We start from the raw sequence: 21202 nt of genomic DNA on the forward strand, positions 1-21202 counted from the left end.
ATAAACGATTCGAATCTGAATATGCAAACAGTGCAAATTCTTAACGTTTCGGACAATACTACTGTGACACGCCGTAAATTTCGTTGCCGTTCGTCGTGACTCAAAGGCTGTCGTGCAGGGATGTCATTCCCTTTGATTCCAGCTCGCGCTCGTGACTATGAGCTACGGCGTTTGTTGGCCGGTTAGAATATCAAGATAGGTAAGGGTATGTACTTACTACTATTTTTACTCTCTTTCTCCGCTACAAAACTAGCTTTGCTTGCGTGTTTGAAGCAGAGAACGCAAAGCACCACCTGAATTAATCAGAGAAAGGCGTTTAGATTACAGTTACAAATTCTTATATTTTATGACCTTATACTTAAAAAATAAACGGCTAATGATGCCACATGACGTAAAATGTCCTTAAAATTTTGATCGGAAATGAAGGGCTATCTCAAAGTTCCTGCTAATTTTAGGTGCAATAGCATTGACTTATATTCTACCGATCGATATATATGTACGTTAGCCTTACCCATATATATTCTAAGTCGTACATAGGTATGTATACAGAAAGAATTTCAGTCTGAGGAATTTTTCGCAGAGAGCTATAAACGATTTTCATGTTTAGGTAAAAATACCTAACTTCTCGTAAGAAAAGTTGTTGGATTATTGTATATCTATAATCTGTATTACCTATTTTCATCATGTGCCAAGTTTCATAGGCGGGAGAATTATTCGGAAGTCTCCATACAACGTATCTCCTCGTAGACTAGATCATTTATTCAAAACTTTCGGTAAACCAGTAATCCCGATCGTATGGAGTTATTTAATAATTTGCGGTATCAAATTTGTCTGCTATATTCGGTTTAAAATATGTCATTGCTCAGACCAATGCTATCAAGTGTCAGGCTACATTCGCAAATTAAATTTAGCCTCGAGTTTCTAGGCCAGCGTTAATTTGAGGTTTCCATATAACACTGGAAATTATTAATCAGGTTTATCCCTAAAGCAGGTTACGATAGGAGATGGTAACACTTAATTCACTCAGCCAATGAGGCCATTGGTCATTGGAAATGTACTCCTCTTTCTTTCCTTTCCAGTTTTAACACTTTTCGACGAAATTAAAAACAATTTATTTGAAATAACTCATGACCGAACTTATGAAATTACGCATCATAAATTAGAGCTAAATAAGCAATTTTACAGGGGCAAGTCTTAGGCGAACTGTTCTTAAAGTTACGTTTAGGATAGCTATTGCTTCAATTGGACCTTCTTTTTATCTACTCCGTAGTCAAAATAAACATGTGACGCTAGCTAAAAATATATCTAGCTAAAAAATAAGCTAATTGATTGTTCAGTGTTTTCTTGAAAGCCAACAGAGGAAAGTATTTTTGTTAAAACAATAGTGGTAGGTTTATTTGCATAAGGGTAAGATCCGATTGTTTGTCGTAAAGGAAAGTCGAAAGATGACAAACAAGCGAGGTCGTTAAACAGAAACGATTCATCTCCAACTGCTCACTTCACACAATAAACTCTCACAACAAAACATACGCTTCATATTTTACGAGCACTTGTTTATGTCAACAAATTTACATACAAGTATCACAACAAAAGCTGTCAGCTTCCAATCGAAATAGTCGGATTTACTAGGCCTGAGTGAAAATATCGATAGAAAAATATCGATACTGTTTTAATAAAATAACCTATGTTAGATATTTTTGAGTACCTGGATAACTGTGTACATTTTCTCGACACAACTGAGGATTAAATAGCTGGTAGCTATATCTCTTAACGAGTTGGCATAGCTATTCAAGGAAAAAAATGCTATTGGTCTAATGGGCACTAATTGGTACCATATTACCACAGAGGCCTTTTTTTATTTAATTTTGTTTAAAGTACTGTAGTAGTAGTGTTTAACTTGCATTTTGTGTTATGGTGAACACAATTGAGAGGGACGGGAAAATTACAAGCATAAGAGGCATTTAGTCACTGTCCTCTGGGTAAAAAACGCATGGTTGGTAGTTAATATAATCCCCCTGGTGTTGCGGATGTCTGTAGATATCTGTGATCACTAACATCAAATTTACACTTACTCGTGGCTAAAAAAATCTATTTAGGAACCATGCCGCAGATAAAAATATCGATATCTATATCAAAATTTTGATACTGTTATGCGATCTAATCGATACCATGTAAAATTATCGACACTTTTTTATTTGCACATCTCGGTTGACTGACACACCAAACGCTGGGGGCACAGCCCTAGATACCCGGCCCCCAATAACTTATAGAGATGATTTATGGTAGCCCGCGGGCATCGAATTTTACGTACGAATAAACACCTTACGAGACCGTATGCCTGTCAGGGTTACCAATGTTTGAAAAAAAATTTTTTTTTTACCAGCAACGGCAAGCCAGAGGGAATGGATACATATGATTAGTTATGGTTATATTAATGATAATGAGTACCTATAGGTTTTTAAAGGTTTTTAAATAAGAATAAGAAGAATAAGAATAAGAATAATTTATTTAGCAATAAAGTTACATAGTGCACAAAAAATTACAGAAATACACATTTGAATAAAATACAAATAACATCATCTGACTTTTCGACGGCCTTCGCACTAGACTCTGGGTCTGTATCGCGAGTGCCAAATGATTTACATTTATTTATTTTCCTGTGTAGCGCCAAAGTTACTCGTCCGATCAGTTCTCCACGCCCATAACTCCATAAACAGATTGCTATCATCATCAGCCCGAAGACGTCCACTGCTGGACAAAGGCCTCCCCCTTAGAACGCCACAATGAACGACAACTTGCCACTTGCATCCACCGGTTTCCCGCTACTCTCACGATGTCGTCAGTCCACCTGGTGGGAGGCCTGCCAACGCTTCGTCTTCCGGTTCGTGGTCGCCACTCGAGGACTTTTTTCCCCCAACGGTTATCTGTTCTTCGAGCGATGTGGCCTGCCCATTGCCACTTCAATTTGCATATTTTTCCAGCTATGTCAGTGACTTTAGTTCTTCGACGAATTTCCGTATTCCGGATTCTATCGCGCAAAGAAACTCCAAGCATAGCTCTCTCCATAGCTCGTTGCGTGACTTTGAGCCTCTCTAAGAGGCCAACAGTTAAGGACCACGTCTCAGCGCCATAAGTCATCACTGGCAACACACACTGGTCGAAGACTCTAGTCTTCAGGCACTGCGGAATATTGGACGAGAAGACATCACGAAGTTTCCCGAACGCTGCCCATCCGAGTTGGATTCTTCGGGCGACCTCTTTGTTGAAGTTGGACCTACCCAACTGGACAACTTGTCCCAGGTAAACATAGTGGTCAACAACTTCGAGTACATCGTTCCCAACGATAACCGGCACGGGTGTGACATGGACATTTGACATGATTTTAGTCTTGTCCATGTTCATCTTAAGACCCACCTGTTGGGAGACGATACTGAGGTCACTGAGCATAGTATTGAGCCCTCCAGCGACTCCGCCATTATGACTATATCATCGGCAAAACGAAGATGGGTGATGTACTCGCCGTTGATATTGATGCCGAACCTGTTCCAGTCCAAGAGCTTGAAAACGTCCTCCAACGCATTTGTGAACAGTTTCGGAGAAATAACGTCTCCCTGTCTCACACCTCGCTGCAGTTGGATTGGTTGTGTACTCTCGTCCTGCAACCGGATCGACATAGTGGCGCTGCTGTACAAACTCTTTAACACCTCGATGTATCTATAGTCAATATGGCATCGCTGAAGGGACTGCAGTACAGCCCAGGTCTCGATTGAATCGAAGGCTTTTTCATAGTCCACAAATGCTAAACATAGTGGCCGATTATACTCCTCGGTCTTCTGTATAATCTGGCGGAGCGTGTGAATGTGGTCTATGGTGCTAAAGCCTTTACGGAATCCAGCTTGTTCGGGAGGCTGGAAATCATCAAATCTTCGCTCGAGACGATTCGTAATGACCCTCGAAAACAACTTGTATACATGACTCAGGAGTGAGATGGGTCTATAGTTCTTCAATAAGGTATTGTCGCCTTTTTTGAAGAAGAGCACCACCACACTCCTGTGCCATGCTTCCGGCGTGGTACCCTCGAGTATGACGGAATTAAATAACCTCTGGAGGACTACAAGTACCGGTTTACCACCCGCTCTCAGAAGTTCTGTCGTGATTCCGTCATCCCCCGGAGCCTTGTTGTTTTTAAGTTGTTTGAGAGCCACTCTAATCTCGTACAGGCTGATATCTGGGATGTCTTCAGTGTAATGACGGGTTAGTTTAGCTCTGGTATCTTGAGCTGCACCTACAACGGGCTTCTGTGTCGAGGCATATAACTGTTCGTAAAACCTTTCAAGCTCTCTCAACAACTCCGGTTTCGATGAGATGATACTGCCATCGTCGATCTTCAACTTAGTCATTTGGCTTTTCCCAATAGACGAATTCTTTGCAAACACTTTAGAGCCCTGGTTCCGCTCAATTGCTTCCTTAATACGTGCAGTATTAAAGGCACGCACATCGTGTCGCATGGATTTTGAGATTCGCCTATTAAGTCTGCCATATTCCGACATGTCAGTTGAAGATTGCAGCCTCATCTCGTTCCGAAGTTCCATTAATTTAATGGTTTCATTGGAGAGCTTCTGAGGTCTTTTCCGGCGCGGAGTCTTGAAGAACTGGGACCCCACGGCCTGAACAGTTTCTACCAGCCCGTTGTTGATCTCGTCCGCTGTTTTGCATTCGGCTAGGCACTGGAAGCGATTATGCAATAAGAGTTGAAAGCTTTCGGGGTTCTGGATTTGGGCAGGACAAGGACGGAGCGTGGACTTCACAAGACGTGACCGTTCTAGCTTCACATTAATATTCAGTGTGCCTCTGACAATACGATGATCACTTCCGGTTTTCACCCTGTTGATCACAGAGACATCACTGAATATTCGCTTCTTGGTCGTCATAATGAAGTCAATCTCATTTCTGACTGAACCATCGGGGCCGATCCACGTCCACTTCCTGGATGGTCGCTTCTGGAAAAAGGAGTTCATTACGTAGAGCTCCTCCTTCTCCAAGAAGTCGACCAGCCGCTGGCCCCTTTGGTTCCGCTGCCCATAACCGTACGGCCCCACTCTCAACTCATCGCCATTCTGAGTGCCCACCTTAGCATTGAAGTCCCCCATAACAACGGTGAAGTATGTCTCGGAGGAATGTATGGCTTGAGAGATTTCTTCATACATAGCCTCTACTTCATCGTCAGGGTGTGTCGAGGTTGGCGCATACACCTGGATAACCTTCAACGAATACCTATCGGTGATTCTGAGTATCAGGTATGCTACCCTGCTCGACACACTATCGACTTTTACCACGTTATTAATGAGGGACTTGCGGACGAGAAACCCGACACCACCCTGAGACTTTCGGTCTCCTTCCCGGAAGAAGAGCATGTTGCCAGACTCCAGGATTATCGTATCCTGCCCCTTTCGTCGGACTTCCGATAATCCCATGATGTCCCAACGCAAACTATTCAATTCTTCCTCCAGCTCAATGATTTTCTCATCCGTCCTCAGCGTGCGAATGTTGTGCGTGGCCAGGGCCAATGTCCGGTGGGGATGGTAGCGAGGAGTCACCCGGAGATTCTTCGCACCCCTTGCTCCTCCGTTACCTGGCCCGCTACCAAGGCCAGGGATAAAGGAGCTGCCGGGGACTAGGGGCCGCGGCTTATTTGTACCTATCATTTTTTTTTTTTGGGGGGGGGGGGGGTTGCCATAATCCCCACGCTTGGCAGGCGGCTTGGGGATCGCAGTGTTTGCTGATGGTTTACGCAGAAGACGCTGCTGCCCGTCTTCTGGATTTTTCCCTTAGTCGCCTTCTACGACACCCAACGGAATGAGATGGGGGGAGCTATTCTTGTCCGGCCACCCCACGGAACCTATGGCTATGACCTTCAAGTTTTCAAGAAAAGAGCGTACTCCTACCTTAAAGGCCGGCAACGCACTTGTGACTCTTCTGGTGTTGCAGGTGTCCATGGGCGACGGTAATCGCTTACCATCAGGCGATCCGCCTGCTCGTTTGCCCCCTATACCAAAAAAAAAATCTATCTGTAAGTTGTATAAAAAATATTAATAAAAAATAATGTACATTTTTGTTTATCAGCGATTACAAAAACCAATGCAGGTAACTCATAGTGCCAACCTTAAAGAAAGCCCTAACCAATTTGTTTAGCCAACCCTACCCCGCGTAATACGTTGGAAATCTTACATCTTTTCTTTATGTTACTTGACAAAGGTAAACGTTACCGTCAAAGGATTTTCATATTTTAAATATATCTTGCTCCAACTTGCGTCACCAGCTCCCAGCTCCGTATTTCAAAGTCTTACCTACATAGAATTAACTCGAATAAAATACTTTATTTAGGTTCCCATACTCAATAGTTTTCAAGAGTACTCTATTACTAAGACGATTATAGATAGTGCCACGAGAGTTGAAGTGAATGATTAATCACACAGCTACAAAAAAAACTTTGCACAAAACGAGAATGAATTAAATGAATGAGTAAATGTCAAAATCCTGCTGTCATTACACGAAATATTGTAGCTGTATGTAATAATCCACTTCAACTCTCGGGCACTACTTATATCTGTCTGTACATCCCTTTGTAATAGAACGATATCTAAAGAACCGTGATAAGTAGATATTCAAAATTTTATAACATCAAAACACTTGTATTTTTTCCAACAATCGAACTGAACTGATACTCGCAGTTGCTTGGTTTTTTACAAATATAAGTTAGGTATTGTTTTTGAGGCTCTCGGGGGGTTGGCATTGAAGTCAATATCAAACATAGGGAAACACGACTCTCATTGTATTCCCCAAGGAACAGAAAAAACTTGTGTGAAAACAGAAATAACAAATGTAAATAGAAAATGTATCTCCCGCTCGACCGAAACCACCCAGTACCCAAAATGTAAGTATCTGTATTACTCCAAAAACTTAAAGACAACCTTTTAGCACATTTGAACACATGGCATGACAGTTAATATAAAAATGTGATTTTAGAACTGCAATAACCAGTTTTTTTCTTGGAGGTCAATATTTAATATGATTATTATTCACAAATTGCCTTTGTTAAACCACATTAGGTACACCAAATTACACCACAAGAGTAAATGTTACTGTTCGCAGAGTTTAAATATGTATCTTAATAATAAACCACAAGCTAAATATCAATTGAATGGCATTCAAAGAATCTAAAGGGACCCTCACTACCCTTTAGTCCGGTCAAACCATTCACACGCTTTTATACATTTCAAAACATAAAAAGCAACGTCACAAAATAACCAAAGGTCATGCATCCTCGTGTAATTTACGTAAAAGAAGCTGAAATGTTCTTAACATTTATTTTATCCTAATTGAAAAATTATGTGCCGGGAAAGAGGCGTCTTGTCAACCTTCTGGTCCCTGGTTTTATGTCCCGGAAAATTCCTGGCACAAACCGAACTGCTTTTTAGGGAGCCAGGTAACTTTACATAATAATATTTTATTTGATAAAAAGTGAGACATCCCGGCGTGCATGATGTAGGTCCGAGATATGGACTGGAAATGAATAGATTTGGTATTAATCTGGTGTTTGAAATTGAATATGTAGTGAGGAGAAATATATGGTTGTTATTTAAATGTTGTTTAAGCATTGTTAAAACGAGATATTCGATTCTATAGAGAGAGAAACAGAAACATTTATTGACACATATTTGATATACAGAAAAATACGTGTAAAACCAGGTCCTAAGTAGGTATTTGAAATTGTTTAATTTTACTTTTGCAACTAATATAGGTAGGTATAAGAGCTTTGCGGTGAAGGAAAAGAATATGAGCAAATCTACATAGGTACCTAAGAAACATTTAATAGTGTAGAGAACTTCGAAATACGTACTCAACCTGCGTGGGATCTACGTCTCATTTCAATTATGTGTGTGTGTGTGTGTGTGTGTGTGTGTGTGTGTGTGTGTGTGTGTGTGTGTGTGTGTGTGTGTGTGTGTGTGTGTATGTGTGGTATGTAATAACAGGACATCTGGAATAACACATAGGCTATCTTTATCCCGATATTCCTACCGGATAGGGATAAATTCATTCACTAGTCACGAAATTTACAAAAAATTATAATGCAACGTGAACAAAGACCACAATGTAATTCCCACAGGAATTTTGTAAAATCCCGGAATTTCAATTCAACTGCTGCTGTAGCTAAAGTCTTACGCATGCAAAGCCGCGCGTAAACACTAGTAAAACATCATTGATTTACTTATATCTATCAGTAAATTTCAAAACAGACTAGCACTCCAGGTCAAATACTTAATTAGTGCTAATATTTCAATCCCACCGAGACCAGGCCTTAAATATAAAGCTACAAGTGCAAACTGAGGCACTCGAAGCGCTTATATTTAATGTATTCTAACGTCCCTAAGTGCCCTACAATTAACGTGATCAAATTTTCAAGAGCAAACACGCTCGGAGTTTTAAGTGCTACCTAGATTTTTCCTTCTGTTGCTTGAGGAATTGGATCTAGGGAACCAGGTATATACTAATTTCCTTGATGCAAGTGCCAAACATTACAAAATGTTTGATTTGTATTTTAGAAGTATATTATGGTTACAGATGTAGGTATTGAAAAATTGTATTGAAATGTAAAACTCTTTATTGCACATAAAACACATGAAAATAACAGAAAACAGGATAATAAGATGTACAAAGGCGAACTTATCTCTTAAAGGGATATCTTCCAGTTAACCTTTGAACAATTGACAGGATATCAGACACAAGAGTAGACACTCTACGAGCACAATAATAAAAGATAATAAAAAAAGAAAAAAAAGGTAATAAGAATAAAATAATATAATATTTAAAAATCCGTCCGTTAGTCAGGACCCTTTTTCATAGGTGACACGCGAAGACGTAATAAGCCTTAATTAAAATCCAGATATTGAATACTCAGGTCTGCCTCCTATAGGTACAAGTCCTATAGGTAGGTAGGTAGGTATAGGCGTGCTGGTCAGCTATTGCTTACTCAGAAAGTCTCTGTGTATATATATACCTGTGTTTTTTGTACTGCTTGCTATGTGTTGGTGTGCAATAAAGAGTTATTGTATTGTATTGTCTGCTACTCCATAGCACAGAGCATTAAAAATTCAAGCTTCTAAATATATCATTAAATGATTAGTACAATAGATATAGATCAATAGGTGTATCCCTACAAATGGCCGGGTTATCTAAACTTAGAGGTTATCTACTTCAAGTTGTCCTAGGAACTTGCCATTTTGTATGAAGGTAGCTTTTATAGCACAACCAATAAGAAAAGTCTGAAATATCCTTTTTTGCCTGCTATCTATGTCAGAATAACCAAGATTTGCGAGAAGTTACCCGAGAGTCCCTGTGGTCAGTTGGTAGGACACTTGGCGCATATATACAGCGTAGATGCGTAGATTTGAATCCCGTTGAACGTACCCGAAAATCTGCTTCGTTTTAATGGGTTATTTACCATCAGATCCCTCAAAGCCCCAAACAAAATCTCGGACGAAGCTACAATTATCCGTATAGAAAGATTTCTCAGCCTGCAGAGCCTGCCCACGCTTATATCTTCTTTTTATCACGAGATGAATTCTCGAACTAATTTAAACATCAAACAAGAACAAACAGGAGACCTTCAACAGGACGTTTGCCGGTGAATCAGAGCAAAACGACACGAAAAAACCCCAATGCCTATTTAGTCGGTGCCGAGGTTAGAGCAATAAAACAACCGGAGGAACCAACGGCGAGCCAATACCGCGAAATGTATGCCGTCAAAATATCTGTTGTAAGTGGATGAAATGTGACAGTATGATATAGTAAGTAAGTATTCGGAAATTGCATTGTCAAAGGCAAAATATCTTTATTTAACTTAGGCTATAACAATTAAGCACTTAATATGAACGTCAAAATGTTAAACACTGGTTGGGAAAAACCTGTGTTGAGAAGAATCTGGCAAGAAGCACAACTCAAAACTTATTGTCTTAGGTAAATCTTGGAAACATTCTTGCTGTGTTAATATCGAAGTGGTTGAAATGAATTGAATGACTTGCTGCCTGATAAAAATTATATGATGATGACGTTTTACCTGTGGACACCATAGAAAATTTAAAAATTAAAAACCAGAAAGTAACGAATTAACGAACTAAAAGAATTTTTTGCTCACCCGCAACCTTATGATAGCTAAGTTTATGCAAAATATGCGTGTTCGTGCAGTTCCTCCACCTCCACACTGTAAACACAAACACAAATCACACAAATCCATCTATCACCACAACCACCATACTATACTAACGCGTTGCGAACTCAACCAGAGCTCATCTTCAGAGCAACACAACCGTACACCATGCTACCAGATGTTAGACTCAAATATTTTGAACAGCAAGACGATTTTGCTTAGTTAATTAAAGATATAAACGTGCCTGCATGCGTGCCTTTTAAATAATTTATTGAATCAGATCCATATCAATGAACTAAAATAATTTCTTTGCTCATTCTTTTAGTTCATTGATATGAACCTCCGCAAAGTAACGCCTGATTTAATTAATTATTTAAGTAACGAATTCTCTGACTACACTACTACAACCACTATACCAGTGACCCACACCAGGTCATTAGTCCACCTTGTGCTGGATGGCCTATCCACGCTGTTCATTTCGGTACGTGGCCGCCATCAAAGAACACATTATTAGTCTAAACAGCCATCAGTTCTTCGGGCAAAGTAAGCGATATAGCTCGAAAAATTCCAAAGCTAAATGGGAGTGGCAGGCCTTGTCGCTTTGATGGAAAAAGTGTATTAAAAATGATGTCTTGTGTGTGACGCGTGGGTATTCGAACGTTTCAATCGCCTAATTTTCGTGGTCACATTTTTTTATGTCTTAGGAAACTGTAACAGAAACTGTAGATGCCAACAAAAATGTGCCCACGAAATTCATATGGAATAATTTGCACGACGACTCCGTCCGGCTTATGCTCTAAGGTACCAGGCTATTTCAAAGACACGCAAATATTTACCATCGCTTGCTCGGGCCCTGTTGACCGGGCTGGATTACCCGGTATCAACGGGTATTTGCTTTTCAGGGCCATTACAGAATGGGAAAACTATGCGTTTGGGCCAAAATTGCATGTCAACAAATTTTCAATTGCTAATGGAGTTTTCGGTTGACCCACGAAAATAAGAGAAACAAAATGTAGTTAATCATCTTCATCATCATTATCATCAATATCAACATCATCTTCGTCATCATTATCATCAATATCAACATCATCTTCGTCATCATTATGCCTATCATCATTATCACTATCGTTATCGTCACCATTGTCATCATCAGCTTTTAGACGTCCACTATTGCCACTATTGCGCAAAGATCTTCTCCTTAGAACGCAACAATGAATGACAATTTGCCACCAGCAGCGCATCTACTGTTTTACGTACGTAGATAAGCCTTAAAGAGTTCAAAGGTCTTGTGTAGTGGTTGTGGTAACTGCAATGAGCTTGAGTGCGATGTTGATTTTTTTGGACGGGGAGGAGCGCGGGTTTTGCATGAAAAGACAAATCTGTGTCTTGTTAAAGGCATAGGTTTTTTGTACTTCTGGTCAAGAAATAGCAAGTTATAGTAAATTAACTCAAAAATAATATTAGTTTCCTTTTTCCTAAACCAAATAACATAGGATAGCTGATTTTCTTACCTACTTTTATTTCCTACCCACAATAATATTTCTTTTGAGAAAAGCTTGAAAAGTACGAGAGGATTTTTAATTTCACTGGCAACAGAAGCAAGACAACTCCTTAACATCGACGTAAGAATGGATGAGCGGATATTGCCTGCTTATTAATTTCCGGATAAATGAGGACCCCTTTATATTCCTTTTACATTTCTCCCAACTTTTTTAAGTATTTATCTTAAATCACAATTTAATGGGATGTTTCTAGAAGTTAGATAAGAAAAACCGATTTGGCACCTCATTTCCTTTTCATCCGGTGTTGCTTTACGATTACTTGAGTATATCAAAAAAGGCCTTATTGTCTAACGTAATCGCAATCACAATCGCTTTAACAATTTATTTCTGTTACACAGTGTAGTATGAGGGTAGAAAGAGATTATGAATGCGATCGCGAGCGCCTGAGCGTTAGAAAATACGGCCTTAGAGTTCAATAGACACAGACTAAGCGCGAACATGCAAATGGGAACAATGACATGGATGAAATCGATGTGTTTGTGTTTTATTTGTGTTATTTAACTAATCATTTTGGAAAAATACGTCTGGACGTAATCTGAAGGCTCGAAATCAAGCAAAGAGCAATGGAGAGGGCTTGGAGTTTCTCTAAAAGATTTAATCAGAAGTGTGGAGAACCGAAGAAGAACCACAGTACCTAAGCGACACAGCCCGAAGAATTACCTAACATAATAAGCAGTGGACGAGGTTATTGCTTAAAGAACTGCCAGCAACTGCTGGCCGTTATTTGAGCCGCTAGCAGAGGCCGGTATCCATTATCTAATATCAAAATATTTAACCCGATATTAAAACAAACGAATATATTAAGAACGATATATTAAGAAATCATATCATCTTAAACAATAGGGAATTAAATTTGCTAATAATGATGAATGAATATGGCATATATGACATAATATACCTAAATTCTACGAATAAATATTTATTCGTAGCCTAAATTATACTATGTGATGCGATTGATTTTAAATAAATATTTTGAATTTGATTCGTGATTTATTTAATATCTAACAAAAGGCAAAAGTATAAAAAGGAAAATGATGAAAAAATTTTATAAGATGTATTTTTAACTGTCGGTAAAAAATATTACGTAGGGAGTTATTATTTTCGAAAGGATGTTAGAAATAAGATACCTAAGTTTTTTTTCAAAACATTTGGCTTTCTTTCCTCAACTCAGAGTAAATAGTCCTTAAACTCTAAACCTTATCATTAATTGACATACACCATTACTAAGCCGTGTAATTGCACCTAAATAAATTAAAATTCTGACAAATCCCATTTCAAACTCCCAAAGCAAAACAATTGATTTCATTCTCCCAAAAGATTAAGGAGGGAATTTCCGAGATATTTATAGCAATTACATTGAATTCCAGATGAAATACCCGGGAACAAGAGCCTTTACATTTCAACAGTTCATAAATGATAATGAGTGAATTATGACAGCTCTTGACTCTGACTTGTAAATAATTGAACGTTTTATGTAGGATTTCAAATTAAAAAATAAGGCAGCGGTATTCAGGTTCACGGGGCAACTCGTAAAGTTGTTTTAGTCCCGTACAACTTTTTGATAACCTTCGTTAAAAAAGGTAACACAAACTTGAAAATGCAATTTAATTAAATTAGTTTGCTAATACCGTTCGGAATCCGAAACAAAAGATCGGGTTTCTTTTTCTATCTCATATAAATCTTCGGGAAAACGAAGAAAACTAACGAGTCCCAAGCGATATTAACAATTCGGTTGTACTGTATGTATCTTGTTAAAAAAAAGATAGTTATAAAAGTGATAGGTAGACGCCTTAGAAACTCGTGATGTCAATATACACGGTGATCAGGAATAACAAAAAGCGATAAAGACGGTCATACTGAATAACTTTTCCCATGGGACCAATACGAAAATTGGGGAAAAATCCCTGGTTTCGTCGAGGCTGGTGAGGCGCTGAGGTTTTCTATGAAATAGCTGATTTTGCTTTTTATTATTTCTGATCACCGATTAAAAATCACAATGATATTAATAAATATGTCAATAATACCGGGTGTGGTCTGTAATACGAGCAAATTATTAAACCATAGATCGTACTCGTCAAACGAAATGAGTTCAGCGACTTTTAAAAATAGTTGAGTCTTTAGATTGTCCCTTTATCATACAAATTGAATAGTCAATGTACGCCATCCTAGAACCCAACTGATGTCACCTGTCACGCTAGAAACAGCAAACATTTTGCTTTACATTGCTGCTTCGAATAAACTTTACTGTAATAAAATAAAATAAACTAACTATTTTTAAAAGTCGCTGAACTAATGTTGTTTAGTTATGACGAGTACGATCTATGTTTTAATTATTTAATCGTATTACCGGCCACACCCGGTATACCTATACGTACTAATTATACGAGTATTTTTTGCTGTAGTTAAATTGCACCATCTGCTATTTTTTACGTCTTTCTGTTGTAAAATGTTGCCTGCACTGGAAAAGATTGCTCTAAAGCAGTAGTTCCCAAACTTATTTTTCTCGTGGACCACTTTCAAAATTTTACTGGTTTCGGTGGACCCCCTGCTGCTACATTTCTACCACATTCTTAAAGTCGCCAAAAAATAAAAATTGTGACGCTTCTGAGTTCTGTCCAGTCGCTTGCCTTATTAAAATATTATCTGCTTAGTTAGGTACTTAAAACAATGTAGGTAGACCCTTATAAAAACTATGCTTACATTTTGGCTATTTACTATCAAAAGCAGGTAAATTTTCGTGGACCCCCATTAACATCTTATGGACCCCCATTTTTTGTTCACGCCTACGTAGACCCCCAGCAAGTCTCCCGTGGACCCCTGGGGGTCCACCTGGACCACTTTGGGAATCACTGCTCTAAAGCTTTAAATTTGCCTTATTATCTTATTGACTTTATCTTTTTCTCTATGTGTACTAAGGTGTTTATCAAAATGTTATTGTATTGTATAGGTATTAGCTACAAACAAAGCTAATTTTTTTTATTTTTTTATTTTAATGATCTATCTAAAGTCAGCACGCAGTTCTTCCATGATTCCTTCCATCACTTCAACTCCATAACACTGGCAGCACACACAATTAAAAAAAATGGAGCAACGGCGAAAAGGCACAAAGCAAAATGGCCGGCCCAAATTCCGGGACCGTAGGTTTCTTTAATACAACACAAACATTGTTTCTTATCACGGTCTTACAAAGGGCCCTGACAGCGACGCGAGAGATGCGGGCCAAGAAAATGTGTACACAAATATAATCAACAGTTAATATGTATTTCTATCAAACCCAGGAGAAACGAGAAGCACTAAACAAGAATATACTGGTAACAAGTGTACATATTTCTCAGAGTAAAGTTGGGAGATTGGGGATTCCAAAATATTTCAAGATAAAAAATAGGTACATAAAATTGAACTGAAGGAAAAAGTACTTGAAAAGTTAAAATACATATCCACAAATAAACTATTTATAATCTGTAGTAAATAATAATGAATGCGTTACAGGTTAATATCAATGAACTATAAAAAATTACTTCTTCACCCTTAAGGTTGCTGTTGAGCAAAGTAATTAATATATATAGTTCAAAAATAATGTTAATTACTAATCTACTATGCTCATTTACTAGCCACCTACCACCTACCTAGTGCCATCCACGAAGACGCGTGATTTTGTCAAAATTACACATTAAAGACATTGTAATATGAACCAGGGCACGCGTCATCGTGAATGACTCTACCTATAGTGACCTAAGGGGAAAAATGTGTATTTCGTAATTACGCTAGCGATCAAAACAAAACGTCCCCTACTTATGTCAGCTGGCTGGTAAGCCAAGATTTACTCCCCTTCTTGACCTCGAGTCACACTTGTCCCGATTTCGCACATTCCTTCTAATTCAACTGAAATACTTTCTTACATTCTGCTCGTAGAGTACACTTTATCACTCCCGGACGTGTAACAACAGCCGAGCCTTCATTACAAGCCCTACTTTAGGGTAAATCCAATCTGAGCCGTATTACGGAAGCTTAAGATTCATTATTTAAGTAGGTTTGCTGTAGATGTAAAAATCTACATGGGTAATCTTAGGTATTACCGTACGGTCACTGGTTTTCTGGTGTCTTGAATTTCAAAGTTGGAGATTAAAAAATCTCTTGGAAACATTGCTGTTTTAAAATTTTCTCGGCAACCGCGGCACGGTAAATGAAGCAATGCAATTCAACAAGATAAATAGATGATCGGACAAGAATAGAGAATATCCTGGTGAAAAGAAAGAGTTATGGGATGGAGTTTTTGGTTTTAATGGAGTCAATCAGTAGGAAAACCTCGCATACTTACCTACTAATTACTGAATCCCCTTATTTCTTAAGATTTTATTTTTTTGCCTTTAGATGACACTTCTCCGGTTTACACTTTGAATATCGACTACTTAGACCTAAGTACCATTCCACAGTGAACGACACAGACATCGCATTAATTAACAAGGAAAGTCGTAATGACTTTTCCTTTGAAAAGGTTCCATTGTGGCCCATGAATTAAATTCCTTGACTGTACTTCAATGGATTGAAATTGATTACGTTTTTGAGAATGTTTAAGTGTGCGTATAAAAATACTTAAACATCCATAAAAAAACCTAAACAAGGATATTTATTTAGTTACCTAACCTAACCTAAAGTAACCTAACTACTGAGTACCAACTGAAATAATACTGATTAATTTTGTGATAATTTTCATACGAACTGCGGATAATTTCCATCTGATGATGAACTTTTGGTTAACGTCTGTTTGTTCACATAAAGTTAAGCAAAATCTCTTTTCGGGATCTGTTTTTGCAGTCTTCTGTTATAATGCTAGGTTCTTATTTAGCATTCTAGGTTGTTGGAATAATTTTACGCTACGTGTAACGGATTAACAGGAATTCAAAGGTTCGTTTAAATATCTCCACAGTACACAGAATGTTATTATCTAGAGGTTGAAAAGCTAAAAACGAAACTATCGGACAGTTTGCGACTTATGATTGCTAGTTGAGTCGTTTAATTAGTCATAAATCAGTTTCACGTGAGTTAAATATATTAGAGATTACGAGTTTCAGGATGGCTACGCATGTTTTGTATCTAATTTTAACGAACTGTATGTGTGTTAAAACCGACGTAGTTAGCTTAGTGGTTGGAATTACCGCCTCTCATGGAGACGATCGTGCCTCGTATCTCTGAGTTTTTCGAAACTCTGTTGTAAATTAATACTTGAAATGTACCACGAGCTTTATGGAGAAAGAATATACTATGAAACCTGCATAAATTTGCGAAGCAATTCAGTAGTGTGTGTGAAGTGCAAAAACCGCACTGGGCCCGCGTGGGAAATACGGCCCATGTCATCTTCTTAGAAGAGGCCTATACCCACCCGTGAGACGTATATAACCTGAAATGATGATGATTTATTTTGATGGTTTTGATTTTTATTACATAAAAAAATTCAAAGTTTTAGGAAGTTATAATAGAAGGAAAATTTGCAGAAAAAGAAAAATACGGCCTAACAAAAATTTTCCTTTAATTATGTTTATAACAACTTTTTCCGTGATTAAAAAAGTATTTTTCCTCCTTCTATCACTTTATTTACTTTATGCAAAGAAAGATTTCTATGGGCTGACGTTGTTTTCGGGCTGAAGTGCGAAGGTAATGTGAGCTTAGAAATGTCGTATGCATCGTTTCAGTTTCTATTGAGGTCTAGGTGGCGCTAGAATCGCTGCAGATTTTGGTGTCCTTTGCTCCAAAAAGAAAGTATCGATACCCTTATTATATTGTTATCTATCTATGTGTCTAAAAACAAATAAATTTTTCCATAAAAACATTAACTTGTTGAAGTTTTTTGATTATGACAAACTAATTACTTGCTGTTTGAGAATCAACCTAACTGATTTGTATTTACAGTGAATCAGATTTGTTTCATCATCAAAGTGCAGTTTGTCTTTCAGTGTAATTATTTTTTTATTTACAATTACTACTTACCTACGTTTACTGTATGATTATAATGTTATTATTGTTCGGTACAAAGTCTCGCTCTGCAATTTTAATTCTCACTTGGCCAGTCACACGTCACAGCCAATTTAGTTTTCAAAACGGCGTACTGTTATAATCTGCGTACTGTAACAAGGTATTTGCATAAATTATCGCGGTCCCGTTGCACGCTGGTATTAAGGTATTAGAGAACCGCTATCAAATTTTGATCACAGGGACAAGACGTAATTACCTTTGAAATTAAACGGAGATAGTTCGTGTTCAATAAATTGGGGCACTCGGCGTTCATTTTCGGTTTCGTTAGTTTTATTTTTATTTGAATTAAAAATCTGGATCTGGAGAGAAATCTACCTACTGGGGTGTATCCGCTATACAGGGTAAGTATAGGTAAGGTAAGATATCTCAAAGTCAAAGTCAAAGCATCTTTATTCAATTTAGGCTATAGCAAGCACTTATTAATATAAAAAAAAATCTACCACCACCACCACCATCTACTTAAATTACAATCTGTTTTTATTTATAACTGAAGTATGTGTTTACTTACTTCGCACGAGTCAAACCATTGGATCAAGATAGATATTTTTAAAAATTACATGATTAATTTCATTAAAGTTTTACAGAAATGTAAATGAGGGTAACCTTTAAACATACAAAAAATCACGTACAAGTAAAATTTACTTGTATAATGCCAGTACTTATATTATAGCGTTGCCAAGAACAAACCTTATTTTAAGTTTATTTTTTATGATCATGAACAGTGACAAATTTCAAGAAAAAAAAAATGATACAATTTGGATACAATGTTTTTAATGATGAAAAGTTATGTAACTTAACATAAAACGAAAAACTTCCTCTTTTGTTACCTAGAGATTCAGATTAAATTTAGGTAAATAGCTCCAGCGGGTGAGATTAGCAACACGAATTACCTAAAAATTCAGGGTACATTAATTTTTAAAACTAGCCTAAACTCCCAGCGAAATGATCCTCATTTCGTGCCTAATTCTATTCCATCAACTTTAATGAACGAAATTAGTTTTACAGTTCATTTTTGTTACCTTCCAGATTTCAGGCGAATTAATTTGATTGTTACAATGACGTCGAAGAATTTAAAACCGATTCCCAGGATAAGACCTACTAGAACGGTAAATTAATTAAAAACTCTTAATATCTTTTGCGTTCCCAAAGAGTTACATAGAGATTTACTACCGAAAATAAAAGCGTAGTTGTAGAAGGCAATTGAAATGCAAAAGAGCAAACTCTAATCTGATAACTATTCCAAAGGTAAGCGCAAAATCGGCTCAAACTAGAATGTCACCATTTCAAAACCAAATCGGGTCTTTCGATCAGAGCGTTACAAAACTAGAGGTAGATTTAGTTTCTATTCGATTTCACTGTGTTTCTTGTCCTTTTTGTTCAGTTTAAGTGTGAGCTAGATGGGACCTGGTTATTTCGATCTGGGTAATCCGTTCGTTTTGGTATTAGGTCGGGACAAGTTCCGTCGCTGGGTGAATTTAATTGCTAATCATCCGAGAACGATGCCATAGTACATAGAGAGTATGGAGTATGCTACAATGTGATTAACTGATTATGTTTTTATAAGCAACAACCGAAAATTTGAAAAACTCTTGGCTTTCTGAATTTCAAACAGGGTGGCTAAGATCCATTTTAATTAGACTGGCTTTCCGCATCAAAATCGGTTCGGGTTTGGAAGCTACGGTGCCATAGACAAGCATATAGATAGATATAAAGATAAACTTCTGACTTATAATTAGACCCCGGATTTTTGTCGCAATGTCGTCACAATAGGGTAGTTTGGGAAGTAAATGGAACGGTGATAATTAATAAATACGGTTGTGTAAAATGCTGTTGATGATGATGATGCGTGTGAAGGTGGTCCCAAAGGTCTTCCTTTCTGACAGATTGTTGATTTGAGATGTTTATTGTATTTTGTTTTTATGTTTATTTTTACCCATCTTCCCATATTGTCACGAATAAATGGTTTTCTTTCTTTTTTTAAGTTAAAATTTAATACCTATATAAAAATATATTACAAGTAATTATAACAAATCAAAAATTTCGTTACGTTTAAACTCGTTTTGGGTTTTTGTGTCCGCTCGCTTGTTATTGGTGTTTTTTTTAACGTAGATGTTTTTGGACGGTGTGATAGACTCACATCATCATCATCATTACCATCATTTACATAGCCGTATTAATTAACACCGTTCCATTTACTCCCCAAACTACCCTATTGTGACGACATTGTGTCAAAAATCTGGGGTTACTTATAATACTTATTTTTTCCGAGTTAATAAGCAGTTTAGGGAAACAAAGTTGTTCTTAAGTATCTACAGAATAAAAAATGATTAATACATATTTTGCAACGGCTTTATTTTATGATCGTTTCAACCAGACATAAGGAAAAATATACGATGTTGCATACACAATGTACCTATTTATGTCATCAATTCAGTTTCATAGAAATTTGGGCAAAATGGATCATTAAGTTAATGAATGCTATAAAAGACTTATAATTGACTAATTTTAAAGAATTGATTTGCCCTTACTCTCATATAAAATCTTTAAATTTGATATCAAAAGGCGACTTAATCTACCTTTAGTTATTGAAAAATTGAAAAATATAAATAATATTTTATGTTATCATCGTACTGTTTGTTTTAAATTTACTGTGCTCATGAAATAGAGAGGTAAAATACGCCCCTATTACTTGTCGCTACGTCCGATAGACGGATAGCTGAATGGGTGATTTGCCTTTGTACATTTAATACCTATGTACAATACTATATTCTCTAGTCAATACTTATATTAATTGTTTGAAAGAGAGGTTTGAATAGGGACTAGGTCAATGTGGTTCTTTGACTGTTAATTATTAATGAGTTATTACGTATTTGACTCTAAGAGTAACAAGATTTAAAAAGCGGCTAAGTTCGGGTTGGACCGTTCGAACAAATTACAATTATTACATAAAATAAAATATACTGAGTGACATAAAATCGGAGCCTCAAATAATAAGTAATTTTGTACGTAGAGTGGGCCAAATTTTGTACCGTTGATGAATACCTATAATAATCCTATAAAACCATTTAATAATTTTTAGTTTTCCGAACATCCGAGTGGCAAAACCTAACCCATCCGGCTCACTCATGTGTCTTTCTGTCTTTTCGTCTGTCGCATGTCACAGGAAATTTGTTCCAAATCTACTAGACTAATTATGTTGTTATTTTTTCAAATGATATTTGGCTGAATAAGAAACAAATCTGTTGTTTGGGGCAAAAAAAAATTACTTGTAAGTATTGAATTTAAAATATTTAACCGTGCGCACACCGTAGAGACGGCGGATCGGCAAGCGTAGCGTAGGACGGGCACCGACGGGATAGACGGATGACCTATTTAAAGCCGCGGGTTCACGATGGATGCTGGC

At 37.4% G+C, this 21202-nt stretch overlaps 1 protein-coding gene across 7 annotated transcripts in view; it reads right to left on the minus strand.

Moving 5' to 3' along the window:
- Positions 1-21202, minus strand: part of LOC141431134 (potassium channel subfamily K member 18-like) — a 358912-nt gene that overhangs the window by 52576 nt on the left and 285134 nt on the right. The gene's annotated exons all lie outside the window — the stretch shown is intronic.

The sequence above is a fragment of the Choristoneura fumiferana genome, chromosome 9 (assembly GCF_025370935.1).
Source record: "Choristoneura fumiferana chromosome 9, NRCan_CFum_1, whole genome shotgun sequence".
NCBI classification, from domain to species: domain Eukaryota; kingdom Metazoa; phylum Arthropoda; class Insecta; order Lepidoptera; family Tortricidae; genus Choristoneura; species Choristoneura fumiferana.